We start from the raw sequence: 14869 nt of genomic DNA, 5'->3' as shown, positions 1-14869 counted from the left end.
AGGAAAGGAAAGAAGCAGTCTTCTGGAAGAAAGCAATAACATATTATGTCCTTAAGTTTTTATGAAACCTAACATGGCTTTATTGGGTAGCATCCAGAATTTGATCTCTTTTTTTTTCAATGAACAGATAGAGGCTACCAGGTTACACTCTATGATTCTATAAAAATAACAATTAGATGTAAAGTACAAAGTAATCCTCTGTAGTGTTGGGAAGATTGTTTTATTGAAATGACCACATAAATACAACAATAAGAGTGGTACAAAAAAGTTACAGCCTAACTAATTACATGGAATTTTCAGTGTTAACTCAGTCTACCAGAAATGATGCTACAATGCATTAGAATTCATTTGTTTGCTTCAAAACATTCCTCTCCCAAGAAATAATACTTTGCTCAGCTGTCAAGAGCCCAACCAAATGGGGAAACCAGGTAAATAAGGAATTATTTTCTCTGCAATAAAACCATTGATTAGACAAGAATAAAAGGCTCTAGGATATTGACTAGGTGAACCTGACTTTCCAACTCATTCAGGGTCCCATCAAACCTGTTGTGAGAATGGTGGTGGTGGTGGTGATATCCAATCAGTTATGTCTTGGTGATTCTATGGGCTCCATGTCTTCCAGATTTGCACTACTTCTTTGAGTTGTTCCAGACTTTGGCTGTCAGCTTTGATGGTGTCAGAAGAACAGAAGAACAGAGTTGGAAGGGACTTGGGGGTTTTCTAGTCCAACCCCTTGCTAAGGCAGAAAACCCAATACTTTTCAGACAAATGGTTGCCCATGTCTTCTCAAAAACCTCCAGTATTGAAGCACCCACAACTTCTGGAGAGAAGTCATTCCAATGATTAATTGTTCTTACTGTCAGGAAAGTTCTCCTTAGTTCTAGGTTGGTCCTCTTGTTGTTTGTTTCCATCCATTGCTTCTTGTTCTGCTTTGAGATGCTTTGGAGAATAGGTTGACCCCCACTAACCTCTTTCTTGTGTTAGCTCCTTAGATATTGCTGATATGACTACCGTCATGTCAACCTTAGACCATCTTTTTTATTGAGCTAGACATATTCAATTCCTTTAACACTTCTTCATATGTTTTAGCCTTCAGTCCCCCAATCATCTTTGTTTCTCTTCTTTGCACTCTTTCTAGGTTCCAGCCCTTGTGTTCTTTGATGGCTTGGTTCCCTCACTAACTCTTCCAAGCATAATTGCTTTCTCCAGTGAAATCTCCTGCCTGACATGGCCCAAATAAGTTGGACACAGTTTTTTTAATTTTAATACTGTTCTAGCCAGAGAAACACAGAAGTTTTATTCTTATCTACCAGCAGATAAGAGCATATGCTAGTCTCAAACAAATGCCAGTTATAAAATAGACCTTTTTATTAAATTAATGACCAGATCTAAAGAATGCTGAGATGTCAGGTGCAAGCAATAAATATCATAGCTAACCATGAGAGATCCAATGGGTAAAAGAAGGACAGGAGCAGAAATTATTTGTGTAACAGTAAATGGCAAGTAAGTCTAGCATGTGGAGAATAAAAATAAATTAATTGAATAATGTATGAGTTCAGAAATTAATTTACTAAGTAGAACTATTTCTATCCCAGTCATGGAATTCTCCTTCCATTCTAACTTTTTTTAAAATGGGGAGTTATGACTGAAAGTAGCTGAGTGTACTAAGAATACTTAGCATTTATATTAGTACTTTCAACTTTGTGGTTGGAGGAAGGTCTGATCTCATCATTTTCTCACCTCTATTTTTGTCATCTAGTCACTGCACTGCACAGCAGTTGTCTTCACACATTGCCCGATGCAATAATCTTGCAGCATTGACGTAGCATGATATGTGAACTCAGGCATCACACTTTCTAAACAAAGCTTTTTAGTTTTAGGCTAAGTGTGAACTGGGTCCTTGTGGCTTGTTCACCAAACCCCAGTTAAAACAAGCGACGCTTAGCGTGATGCAGAAACACAGCTTTTGCGTACATGGTCCTTATTGCCTTAGCATCTGGATCAAAATACAAATAAAATATGTGTTGCAAAACAAGTGGGGGGGGGGGTTTCCTTCTTCTTTCCCTGCACATGTAGTTATTATTTTGTCAAAAAGTGATAATGTGTTTCTCAAGAGACAGCGGAGTGTCTTTGGCCTTTTTATTTGCAAGTCACTTCAAGTGATTTATCCCACTTTCAAACCTGCCCTTTTTAGAGTTAAGTGTCATATTGGTGTGATTACATTAGCATTAACGTATTTTGTAAAAGTGTAACTGCTTAACACAGATACACAAATAGAAATTGTGAGGTGGGGAGGCACAGTAAAAGTAGGCTTGATTGCATAGTTATTTGTTTGACATACGAACTAATTATTTTGGCATGGTAGTGTTGATAATTATTTATTTATTTATTTATTTATTGTATCTACATAGCTGCCTATCTCACGCTCGGGTGATTCTGGACAGCGTAGAACAAAGTTAAAAATAAAATATGCAAATTAATATTATTACTGTTAAAAAAAACTTAAAATTATAAAAGACGCAAAAACAAAACCAAAAAAAGAAAGAAAGAAATAAGGCAGAGAAGAAATGGCGATTACCAAGGAATCTGAAGATGACCAAGCGGACTCAAGGGTGGATCAAATGATCAGTCTGAAGTCTTGATGTCCTGGTAGGAGACCTAAATCCAGTCCCCCTTGAAGTCCATTGACTGCTACCTTGTGCCAATTTCCTTGACCATACGTAGTTCAAATTCTTGAGTATAGATAGCATGAAAAAAAACTTGTAGTCCTTTGGAACTCTATTCTGGGTTCCTGACTTCTTACATCTCACAGAACCATTTCAGTATTTTGCCAGTCTCCCCAGGCCTGCTGACACAACCAGGAGTTTTTGAGGAACCTCCAGAAAGCTCAAAGAGATAAGGTTAGTCACACTTCTGGGTTGTTCTGTAGGATGTTCTGTAAAGCTGATGCCGCAGAAGAAACGGCTCATCACCTAGAACCCGCCAAATGAAACTTCCCGGTTGATGGGACCTGCAACAATCCATTTTTGCTGAATCTGGCAAGATTGGTCGGATGTGATCTGAAAGAGATGGTCCCTCAAATAGCACATCATGGGAGGAATGGGGTATAGTTTCAAAGATCCAGTTCTTCTTACATCTGACAGAACCATCTTAATATTTTGCCAATCTCCCCATTTCTTATTTTGAGTTCACATTGTGTAATTCCAGAATCATCCATGCTTACATGTCTTTGAGACAATTTTATTTACTGCACTAAAGTTAATGTATATTTGAATTGCCTTTCAGAATGATTTATTCTCTCAACTAATATCCCTAGACTGCATTGTCCTCACCTTAAAATTGGGTGAGGAAAGCACCACACCTGCCTTTCTTTTTGTAGGTATATATTGATAAACACAATGAAGCCAAATAACTAAACGTGATACTGGTGTCAGGATGTAAGCTCTACCATGTTCTATTTGCATCACTATATCACCCCCAAGTACATAGGTGGTGGAGTTTGGGTTGTAAAGTTATGGCACATGTTTGTCCTTTGCTGTCAGGTGCAAAGAATTAGGACCATTTGTGTAGGTTGCAGTATAAACAATTAATTGAAACATATACATGAGAATCTAGTCATCTAATCACCATCATCATCTTTTAATGACTCCGTAATCCCTTGCGGGGTGGAGTCTGGGCAATTGAACGGAGCTAGCAGAGGATTTAAAGGCCGGGTGCCCTTCCTGTCACCAATGTGGAGTTTTGTTCAGCAGATATATTCTCATTGTGCCCAGAGAGAAAAACATCTGCCTCTACCTAGGATCGAACTCACAGCCTCCTGATTAAGAGGCGAGAGCTCCACCTCTAGACCACTGCACCACTCCAGAATCTAATTATCTAATGATCGGAACTAAATTGGTGCTACCAGTAGTTAAGAGAATGAAATTTAAGAGGGGGTGAACTTGGATCTCTTGTGGGATGTACTCTAAACCAGTGGCCCCCAACCTTTTTTGTGCCACGGCCCGGTACCAGCATCACAAAATGATCTGCGGCCCGGTACCGGCATAAGCACACATGACAAGGCAAGGCGAGCTGAGTGACCAGCCAGCCAGCCGTCCCCCGCTTCTCCCCGCCACCTTCAACTCCTCCTTTGTACCTTTGTCGATGGGCTTTGCTTCGGGACGGTCGCTCGGCTCGCCTTGTCTTGGGTGCTGAAAGAATCCTCGCACCTTAGTTTCATTTGAAGCCACCCCCCTTCGATGAAACTAAGACGCGAGGATTTCTACAGGACCCAAACGCCGCTTTCCAACCGGAAAAGCTCATCCGGAAGCACTTTCTCGTCAAACAAGATGGCGGCGCCCAGCAAACCGGCGGCCCGGTAGGAAATGTTCCACGAACCGGTACCGGTCTGCGGCCCGATGGTTGGGGACCCCTGCTCTAAACTGATGGAACATTTTACTCCACCCACCAGCTCTGCCTACTCTTCTTCTTCATTTTCCCTCCCAATGCTTGTATGTGATGGCATGTGAGAAGGACCTTAGGAGACAGAAGGAGGTTCTACAGCCTAGAAAATGGTCATATTAGAGGCAGCATACCCCACAGAAGGAATGGGGCATGACAAATATCTCAGTAAGAACCCTCAATAGCTTTATCAACTGTAAAGCTGAGGGAGGAGAGATGTACTTTTCGACTTTCAAGGTTCTGTTAATGTAATCTTAAAATAAATATAGAGCTAATACTCTAGATGTGCTTCTGGACTACCCTGAAGGGCTGAAAATGTGACTCTTTTTTTCCTATATTGCAGATATTTTCAAGGAAGATCTAATTATTAGGAATCCTCCTAACAAAAGAAATACTATAGAAGTGGACTAAAGAATCTCTAGAAAGTGGCTCCTTTAATATCCATCTTGTGACAGCAAATGCACTTAGACTAACTGTATATACAATTTCACAGTGCTTTACAGCCCTCTCTAAGCAGTTTACAGATTCAGCCTATTGCCCCCAAATAATCTGGGCTGTCATTTTACTGACCTCAGAAGGATGGAAGGTAGAGTCAACCTTGAGCTGATGAGAATTGAACTACTGGCCATGAGCTGAATTAGTCTGCAATCATGCATTTTAATTACTGTGCCATCTTAGCTCCTTGATGCCATCAAGTTTTTTTTAAAAAAAATATTATGCTTGAAAAAATTAGGAAGGGAAATGAAACATTGTCAATGGAGAAATTTCCTTCTCTATGTATGGTGAGATCACACTTGCAGCATTTTCGGTCATCACACTGTTGGAAAAATTATCCTTCTGGGTTCAGTTCCAAGTGGGGGAAAAAGACACTGGAAACATGGAGGCTGTTTGGAAATATGGTTTAATGGTGGACAGGATCACATGCCCTTGATGAAGAAAGAAGGAAAAAGGGCTGAGATGCTGAGAGACCCTTAATTTCATAACGTCTGTTGGGTCCCACCTTAGTATTTTCTGTTTCTGTGTAAGAAATGCATCCCATTGGCTATCAAACTCCCAGGGGTGGTGAGTCTTAACTAAGTTTGTAGGCTTTGTCTGGACCACATGGCTTCACCTGAGTGTTGGCTAATACAATCTTCCCAGGCCAGTTGGTGAGATGGGTAGAGGCCTTTATTATGTAGAATACTCTGGCCTAGGCCTTAATGGCCCATTAGCAAAGGTGGGGAGGGGGCTGCCTCTCTGAGTTTCTACTTTACTCTTTTTAGGGGAAATATTCTGCCTTTTTAATATTTCCTAGGACATTTCAATTTTCTAGGAGAGGGGTGGGTGCTAACTTCCTACAACACATAAAAAAGGGATATTATAAAGCAGGGAAGGGGACAAGGTGGTGATCAAAATGAAACAGGACTAAAATAGGTTCCCTGCAAAGAAAAGCAACTGAAATTGGACAGAGGGTAGCTTCAAGAATAAAATATAAAAATTCAGGGGTGGTGTGGTGTGGAGAATGTGGTCATGCCTGAACTTTGTCATGCAGCACACTCAGAGGTGGTATTCAGCAGGTTCTGACCAGTTCTGGAGAACCGGTAGTGGAAATTTTGAGTAGTTCAGAGAACCGGCAAATACCACCTCTGACTGGAGATTTTACAGTATCCTTCCCCTAGCAGGGCCACCAAGCCACGCCCACAGAACCAGTAGTAAAAAAATTGAATCCCACCACTGGCCCCACCCCCATCTATTCTCTGCCTCCCGATGCCCAGCTGATCGGCTGGGTCTTCTTTGGTTGCGGTGCACAGGAGAACGGAGCCAGAAAGCAGGTTAGTGGGGTGGGAAGGTAATGGGATTTTGCAGTAACTTTCCCCCAGGAGTTGGGGTGGGAATGGAGATTTTACAGTATCCTTCCCTTGCCATGCCCACCAAGCTACGCCACGCTCACCAAGCCACGCCACACCCCGGTATAATTTTTTTTTAATCCCACCACTGAGCACACTTAATGTTAGAATTCACAGTTATCCACTGAAACTAAACAGAAAAAGATTCAGATCCAATAAAAAAAAGTAATTCTTTAGACATCTGTTAGTTAAACTGTGGAATTCATTGTCATTAAAAGGGCAAGGGCCATCAATTACAGTAAATGGTTTTTTTTTTTTTAAAAAGGAACTAAATAAATTCAAGGAGGATTCAACACTTAATGGCTCCTTGCCTTAACATTTACAATATCCCCACATCACAGCCAGCACACTGTTAGAGCTGACTGATGGGAAAAACAACAGAAGAAGTTACTGCCTCCTACTGTATCCCTGCATATGAACTTGCTGAATGGTTGGCCACTGTCTGAGGGCAAAACAGACTAAGGAAACGAGTATTGGAAAAGGCTTAAAAAAAAAAATCTGGTTGACATTTTGGAAATTTCCCTGCCTCCAGTTCTTTCCTCAGCAAATCTTGTTCTCTGCAGGAGCATTAATCATGAACATCCCTGTGGAAGCAAAGTCTCTACCATAATTAAGAACTAAAAGGCTGCATTTCCTAAAACAAAAACACATTGGATCGATCTTGTCTGTGTCACCATCTGAACGCATTAGAAAAAGCTATTGATTATTTTAGCAGTAATGAGATTTGCTGGTTGCTAGATAGAGCCCACACACATCCCTAACAATAGTGCCCTGAAGTTTTCAGAGAGCACAATAAGCTGTAAGCTTTATTAGCAAAGAGACTTTGATTCTTGTACCATATTTTCTTTCTCTCTTTGTTTCTCTCTTTTTTTAAAAAAAGAAAGACTATTGCTTAGGTATCAATTTATTCTAGATGTAACTGAAGTCATCAGAAAGGTTATTTCCCAGTCATTATGCTCCTGTAATTTCTCTTGAATGCTAACAAGCCACTTAGGAAATGGAATCAAAGCCAAATGAAATAAATAGATGCTTAATGTATGTACATGCTGTTATTACTATGCGTCGTCTAATATACTAATTGAGAACTCATCCTCCAATTGTGTGTCCTCCTGTAGCCAAAGTGGCACCATCCAAGCACAAGAGAGTAGTATAAGCAGACTTGGGTGGGCAGGGGGAGAGGAAGGAGATGTGCCCCTCAAGAGCTAATTGTGAACCGAGTCTGCTAAGTGAGTGGAAAAAGCTGACAAGTCACAACTTTAAAGCAGCTAGTTTGAGAAAAGAAACATTTTTTGTGGAGGTGACATTTTTGTTATCCCTTGTGGGGAGTGGTGGGATTGACCAAGTTGTTAAACTAACCCTACCCCCCACTATCAAAGTGGATCCTGGGCACTGCGCTGCACAGCAATGGAGAAATGGGCAATAGCAGCCAGCGCGAAGGAAGAAGAAGGCTGCTGTTGTGGCCTGCTGGCAGCTGGCAGAGCTGGCAGCAGAGCCGGATAGTGAAGAGGTTGGGGAGGAACATGGGCCAGTCCTGGAGGCTGAGGAAGGTTTGGACGAGGGCTCTGTGTCAGAGGCAGAGATGGGGCCAGGGCAGTCTGGCAGTTGTCAGCTGCCTTCTGAGTCAGACAGCAGTGAGGCAGAAGAGCAGCTGGAGCCGGTTCCCAGCCTGCACATGTGCAGGGCTGCCAAAAGAAAAGAACAATTATGAACTAAGGGTCAACGTGGAAGTAAAGCCACAGGTGAATGGTGAATGGCTCCTCCCATAGGGATTAAAAGAGGAGCAAAAGGGGAGGGGTCTTATGCAGGGAACGATTTGTTCATTGCAGCAGTGTGAAGATCTGTCTGTGCATCTCAAAAACTCTGTGCCAATTCCTTCCTTGTCAGCACCGTGGTTTGAAAATATTTACTTGGCAGCTCTCCAAGCTAGATGAGGTCCATGCTCCAAATTACACCTTTGAAAGGCCTTTGGCTGAATGTGAATGCAAGAAATTCACCTCCATTTAATAAAAGGGGTTTTGCCATGACAAAGAGCCTGCTTAGTGCTTTTGGGGGAAGCCTAGGTCAGAACAGCCGCTTCCCCTCTTTCTTCTCCCTGCTTCTCCACTTTCCCTCATGCCGGCTGCTCTGTTTCCCATTTCTCCATTGTCGCACCGCACCCAGGATCTATTTTGATAGCCAAGGCGGGTGGTAATTTAACAACCAGTTTGCCCAGAATGTGGTTGGCTGTCATGGGAGGCATGTGCGGTGAAGCTGGAGGCTGGATATGGGCCTCGGCTCCCACAACAGCCGATCTACTGTGGGCAAACCGATTGTTAAATTATTTGAATTCCACCACCACTTGTTGGAGGGGGCAGGAAGATAATCGAGGCTGATTAGTGTATCTACCTTATTAATGAATCTGAATATACCTGCGACAGTGACAAGAAACAAATCTGCCTAGAGATTTTTCAGATCAGGCCTTCTTATTTGACAAATTCTTTGATCCATCATCTATTATGAAGTACCTCAGAGAGTAGAAGTTCAACTTTCTTTTTATTGATAATCATAGTTGTTTCCATAGAAGAGAAAACCTGACTGAAATCTGGAGCATCTTTTTTTAGAAGCATTTTGTTTCATGAAAATGAAACAGTGGCTTTCAACACTCGCTTGTTTGATACTTTTAAAGTTATTCAGAGACACCACCACCCCCCACTCCCCAAAAAAAACCCTCTTAGAAGAAGCTACACTTTCTGGAACAGGCCACTTCATTTGTACTTCATTTTCTTGTTAGTTTTCTGATCCTATTCATAATTAAGGGGTGGGGAAGGAAAGGGGTGGGGTAATAGTGGCCCAGCTGAAATTTGTAGAAAAGATAACCTTGAATTTCTTCATGAATATGATCTTACCCAGGAAGGAAACAAACGTGTTCCTGGAGATTTAAAGAAGCTACCTACTTACTTGGCTTCAAAAGTTTCTTCAAAGACAGAAATAGAAATAATGCTGATTTTAAAAATGTAAAATAATCTAAAAATAATTTGATCTATAGCACAAATGTATTAGGACCATATTATTTGACTCTTCTGAAAAGTTGCAGCTGGATGAGAAAGTCTCCCATTTTTTTCCTGTGATGTCTTTTGATTAGCCCCTGGTGCTGCCTGACAATTGAAGGGATAATGGAAATTGGCAGGAGGGATGAAAATGAAGAGTATGTTCTGAAAAATGCCTGGAGTCTTTACCAGATATTCTATATTTAAGCATTTTGGTACAGGTATGGTACTATTCTTACATCATAAAACTTCTAAGTACTCCAAAGTAAACTTGTATATTATTGCACAAATAAATTAAGCTAGGCAACTTGTAACTCAATAAGTCATCATTTCAGATATATTTTCTTAGTAAAACAGAGAAACAGAATGACCATGGATGGGCAAAAAAGCAGTGGGAACAGGAATGACTTCTACATTCCTGCTGTCGTACAACTGATGATAATTTGGTAGGGAATATTGTAAAAAAAAAAAATCTTTCTTTTTCTCTTTCTTTCTTTCTTTCTTTCTTTCTTTCTTTCTTTCTTTCTTTCTTTCTTTCTTTCTTTCTTTCTTTCTTTCTTTCTTTCTTTCTTTCTTCCATCTTTCCTTCCTTCTCTCCCTCTCTAGAATTCTTGATGGCTTCCCCATTTATTTTGCATTGAGAGATGTTTGGGAAATTTGCCGGGAGAAAATCAGTGCAGATATCATCAGGAAGTCAATTAAGAAGCCCAAGGCCAGTGTGCAAGGAAAGTACCTGCTAATAGCGGGAGAGGAAGTTAGAGGGTTCTCCAGTCTCTGGGTTGGGAGGGGTACTTAGAGGTATGAGAGATGTTGCACTGGTTGGGAAGATTGTGAGGGGGTGCATAACAGATGCCATGTGGTTCAGGGAGGTATGCAAATCAGTGTAAGTCAGGAAGGGTAAATAAGAGCACATGAGTGTTCTCGTGCCATGAAATGGTGTGGGTTGGGAAGAGTATATGGGAGTGCTTGGGAGTTCATGAGAAGGGTCAAATGATTGTGAGAGTGGCTGGGAAACTGTCATGGGACATTGAAAATTGGGATCACATAATCACAACAACAACTCACAGCAGCAACTGAAGAGGCCACACCTTCCCCAAATAACATTCCCTTAGGAATAACGGGTCCCAAATTTTGGATACAGTCTATAAGTTAGCTCATTTAATTACCTTGCTTCAGAAATTGTTGCCCTATGATGGACTGTTCATCCAGCTAAATTACAGCTAAATGTTATAGAAAGGAGCATTTTAGTAGTATATAGATCTTTACAAAGCTGTAATCCTAAAATTAAGCTCTCTATTATACACTCATGTACACAGTAGGAGATCCCACTTATTGAGTAATAGGTCCCAATAAATAGGGCTTATTTGTGGATAAATAAAGGAATCAAAACAAGCTCATGCTGAAGGTCATGTAGTTCAAATCCTGAATAAAGGAATTAGAGGCTGCATGCCAAGATAGTTATCCAGATTCTGCTTCAATATCTCCAATAAATAAGTGCCAAACATCTTTCAGTGTAAGCCCTTCTATTCTTCAAAAGGAACTTTTCTCCTAATGAATACCTGTCAATATGTTAGGATCAGAAATAGAGACATATTTCAACAGAGAGGGTGGGATATGACACCACCTGTCTCCTGTTTCAGCAGTTCCAAAAAGGTTCCATACCCATTTGCACTATTCCGGTGTACTTAAGGGCCCAGATAAGCCTGCAAGTGGCCTCAATGACTCTCAGAAAGAATGCTAACGACCAGATGATTGCAAGGAATATAAGTTCTTTCATTCTCCACCATTCACTCAGAACTGAAGAAACTTCTTGGATGAGAAGTGAAATGTCTTCAAGGAAAATCAAAGAAAGTCCAATCACCTCATGAAAAGCACCTTTGGGAAAAATCATTACCTGAATGACTGAGAATCTCCCTAGACAAATAGGGACATAGTTTGTCCAATGCACATATAAAGTGTATCATGCCAATTTGTTTTATTTACAGCATTTATTATTTGTTTTCCATACTTAAGGACTTAAAAGGGATGGGCCCAAATTATGCCGACTGGTAATTAAATGGCTCCATAAATAAAACCCTGATGGGATTCTCACATTAATCCAAAATCTTTTGGCCTTTCAATGAATTTGAAAAGCAAATTCTCATCAATTTGAGTGAGAACCAGTAGAATTGGACATTGTTTATCAGAATTGATCTCACTACTGAAATTATGGATTTCTGGATAGACTCTTAGTTAAGGAGACAAAGAGCTCAGATTCGTCCACATATTTTTCTGGTTGAACAGAGATTTGAACCAAGCATTGTTCATTCCAAATATAATTCTCTAAGCCATACACTTACTGTCTATGTGTATTTTTCAAAACTGAAAGGGCCAACACTTTGAGAGTTAATGACTGCCCTTCTATATTAATATTCGGGGAGTATTGAGACCCATTTTGCTGTGAAACCTGAAAAGATGACTAGAACATTTCCAGAAAGGTAGAGAAATATAATTAGCTTAATGAACTATTTCTATCAAAGAGATTTTCTTCCAGGAACAGGGAGGAAGAGAAAGTACTGTTTTTATGATGAACGGGAAAGATGCTTCTTACATGAAAATTCAAATATAAATATAAATCATTGACAAGCGGCCTAGAAAGAGTTCTGGTTTTATAAGTATTTCTGAGATTGGTTGCAATGAGATAAGCTACAAACATTACTTTGATGTCACACAGAGGCTTCTATATGTCTCTTTTCATTTTTTTTTTAACAAATGAAATTAAATAAAAATCAAGGCACAGGAAATTTAATCACTAATCAGCCTAATGACTGTATCCTTTTCAAAGTCATGAACCAAGTACCCAATAAATGATTTGTCAATGCCATTTCATAAAGAGCGTTACCTATCCATGGATATGGTTGGATGCACCTCATTATTTTAAATGCAGAGGAGCATTTCTACTTCCAATAAATCTCTCTCTGTCTCTCTCTCCCTCCCTCCCTCCCTCTCTGCATGTGCACATGTATGCACTTATGCGTATGAATATTTATTTTTTTATCCCACCTTTATTATTTTTATAAATTACTCAAAGTGATGAATACTTCCTTCTCCTACTTTCACCACAACTGCGTGAGGCAAGTTGGGCTGACAGAAACTTTGTGTGGCTTTGATACCTAGAATGGGACTAGAATTCACAGTCGCCTGGTTTCTAGCCCAATGCCTCAACCACTGAGGTGTCAATGCTCCTCCCAAGGTTTTGAGAATTCTTTATCAAACCCATAGGAAAATAATTTGAGTGGATGATTCTGCAAGGTTTCTCCAGAAGAAGAAGGAATTCAGCCATTTTTCCAGAATGGGACCATTGCTTAGCAGTAATATTGCTTCTTTTTGGATGTCTTCCATTATGATTCAATGGAAGCATAAAAAACCAGGATACACAGACCAATGGAGATGTTGAAGAAGGATAGGATATTCACATATATGCCTCGCCCACCTATTGATAAGTAAGTCAATCCAAGATGACTAAATCCATTCAAGAACATCACGTGATAATTTATAAATGCTTCCTTCTTCTTTGAAAGAAACTTCAAAAGCAAATTCTCTTTCATCAAACTGAAAGAGGACAAGAAAGGAGGAAATGCACACATACTTCAGATGTCTGGGTTTTATCTTATTTTCTTTTAACTAGCATCCATTTTTAACTCAACCCACACCCCAAACCAACAAGGTCTAATACAGGCTTGTCCAACCCGCAGCCCATGGGCCGCATGTGGCCCAGGTCGCCTCGTAATGCGGCCCAGTGCCCACCCCAACCTTTGTGCCAGAGCCAGCGAGGAGGAGGAGGAGAGGCAGGCGTGAGGCGGGGCGAGGCGAGCGACAGGCCAAGCAGCAACAGAAAAAGCAGGCGCTGTCAGAGCGCCACCGCCTGCTGTTGCCACCGCTGCCACCACCGCCGCTTCTGCCCCCGCCACTGCTGCCCCCACCGTCGCTGCCACTTCTGCCCCCACCACCGCTGCCGCTTCTGCCCCCACCACTGCTGCCGCTTCTGCCCCCGCTGCCGCTGCCCCTGCCACCGCTTCTGCCCCGCTGCCACTTCTGCCCCCACCGTCACTGCCACTTCTGCCCCACCACCGCTGCCGCTTCTGCCCCGCTGCCGCTGCCCCTGCCGCCGCTTCTGCCCCCGCTGCCACTTCTGCCCCCACCGTCACTGCCACTTCTGCCCCCACCACCGCTGCCGCTTCTGCCCCCGCTGCCGCTGCCCCTGCCGCCGCTTCTGCCCCCGCTGCCACTTCTGCCCCCACCGTCACTGCCACTTCTGCCCCCACCACCGCCGCCGCTTCTTCCCCGCCACCGCTGCTGCTTCTGCCCCTGCCGCCGCCCCGCCCCCACTGCTGCTTCTGCCTTCCAGTCCTGCCTCATTCAGCCGGGCCATTTGCAGGAGGAGAGGTAGGCACGAGGCGGCGAGCTTTCCCCGCAAAATTTGGCCGGAAAATAAACCGTGATAAAAAACGTGATAAAAAAATGTGATAAAAAATAATTAATTTTTAATAAATAATAAATAATAAAAACATCTCACTAACTTCATTTCCAAATAAATTTAATATGTTAACTATGTTTTCTATGGTTTTTTTGGATGATCAGGTATCATTACTGTTATTTTATTTTATGTGCGGCCCAAACCAAATTTTCATCTTCGAATGTGGCCCAGGGAAGGTGAAAGGTTGGACATCCCTGGTCTAATATGATGTGACCAAAGGTCAGCCAATGACTTCCTTCAGTCCCTAGTTCTTTCATTAGGATGTATTGTACAGAAAACAACTCTGCAGTATTTCTGGCTTAAATCTAAAAGCTTTATGATTTGGAGCAGCTGACACTACAGATTTGGTGAAGAATTCCCAAAAATTTGGGAAAGTTGACAAAAAAAATCTTGGATACTTGTTTTAAACTATTTTTAAATATATACATATAAATAAAGTTTTATAGCTGTGATTTAATTTCGTGATCTTCTGTCTTCTCTACATCAACAACATCTAAGTGGAATTGAACTGTTCCAATAAATAAAGCTTTAGAACAAGGGTGTCAAACACAAGGCCCGTGGGCCAGATCTGGCACATAGGGTGCTTAGATCTGGCCCATGGGGCTTCACTGGAAATAGTGAAGGACCAACCCATGGTGCCTCTGCCAGTGAAAATGGAGCTTGGGAAGGCCCACATGGCCCTTCCAAGCTCCATTTTTGCTGGCAGATGGCTACAGGAATCTGTGATATCCCCACCTGGGCTACCAGAGGTGCCCCTGACATGAGTGACATCAAGCTGGCCATGCCCACCCTGGCCACCCCCACCTGGCCCCCAAAGTCAAACACAACCCTGATGTGGCCCTCAATGAAATTGAGTTTGACACACCTGTTTTAGAATATTCACAAGAACATAAGAGATCCCTTGTTGGGTCAGAATAAATGACCAGCTACTTCAGCATTCTGTATCTTCAGTGGCCAGTCAGATAGCTCAAAAGAGCAGGTAGAAAATTACCCTCTTCTCT

Source organism: Pseudonaja textilis, chromosome 7 (assembly GCF_049901715.1).
Source record: "Pseudonaja textilis isolate UNSWEBS1 chromosome 7, rPseTex1.2, whole genome shotgun sequence".
Lineage (NCBI taxonomy): Eukaryota > Metazoa > Chordata > Lepidosauria > Squamata > Elapidae > Pseudonaja > Pseudonaja textilis.
Note: the sequence above shows the minus strand (reverse complement) of the source record.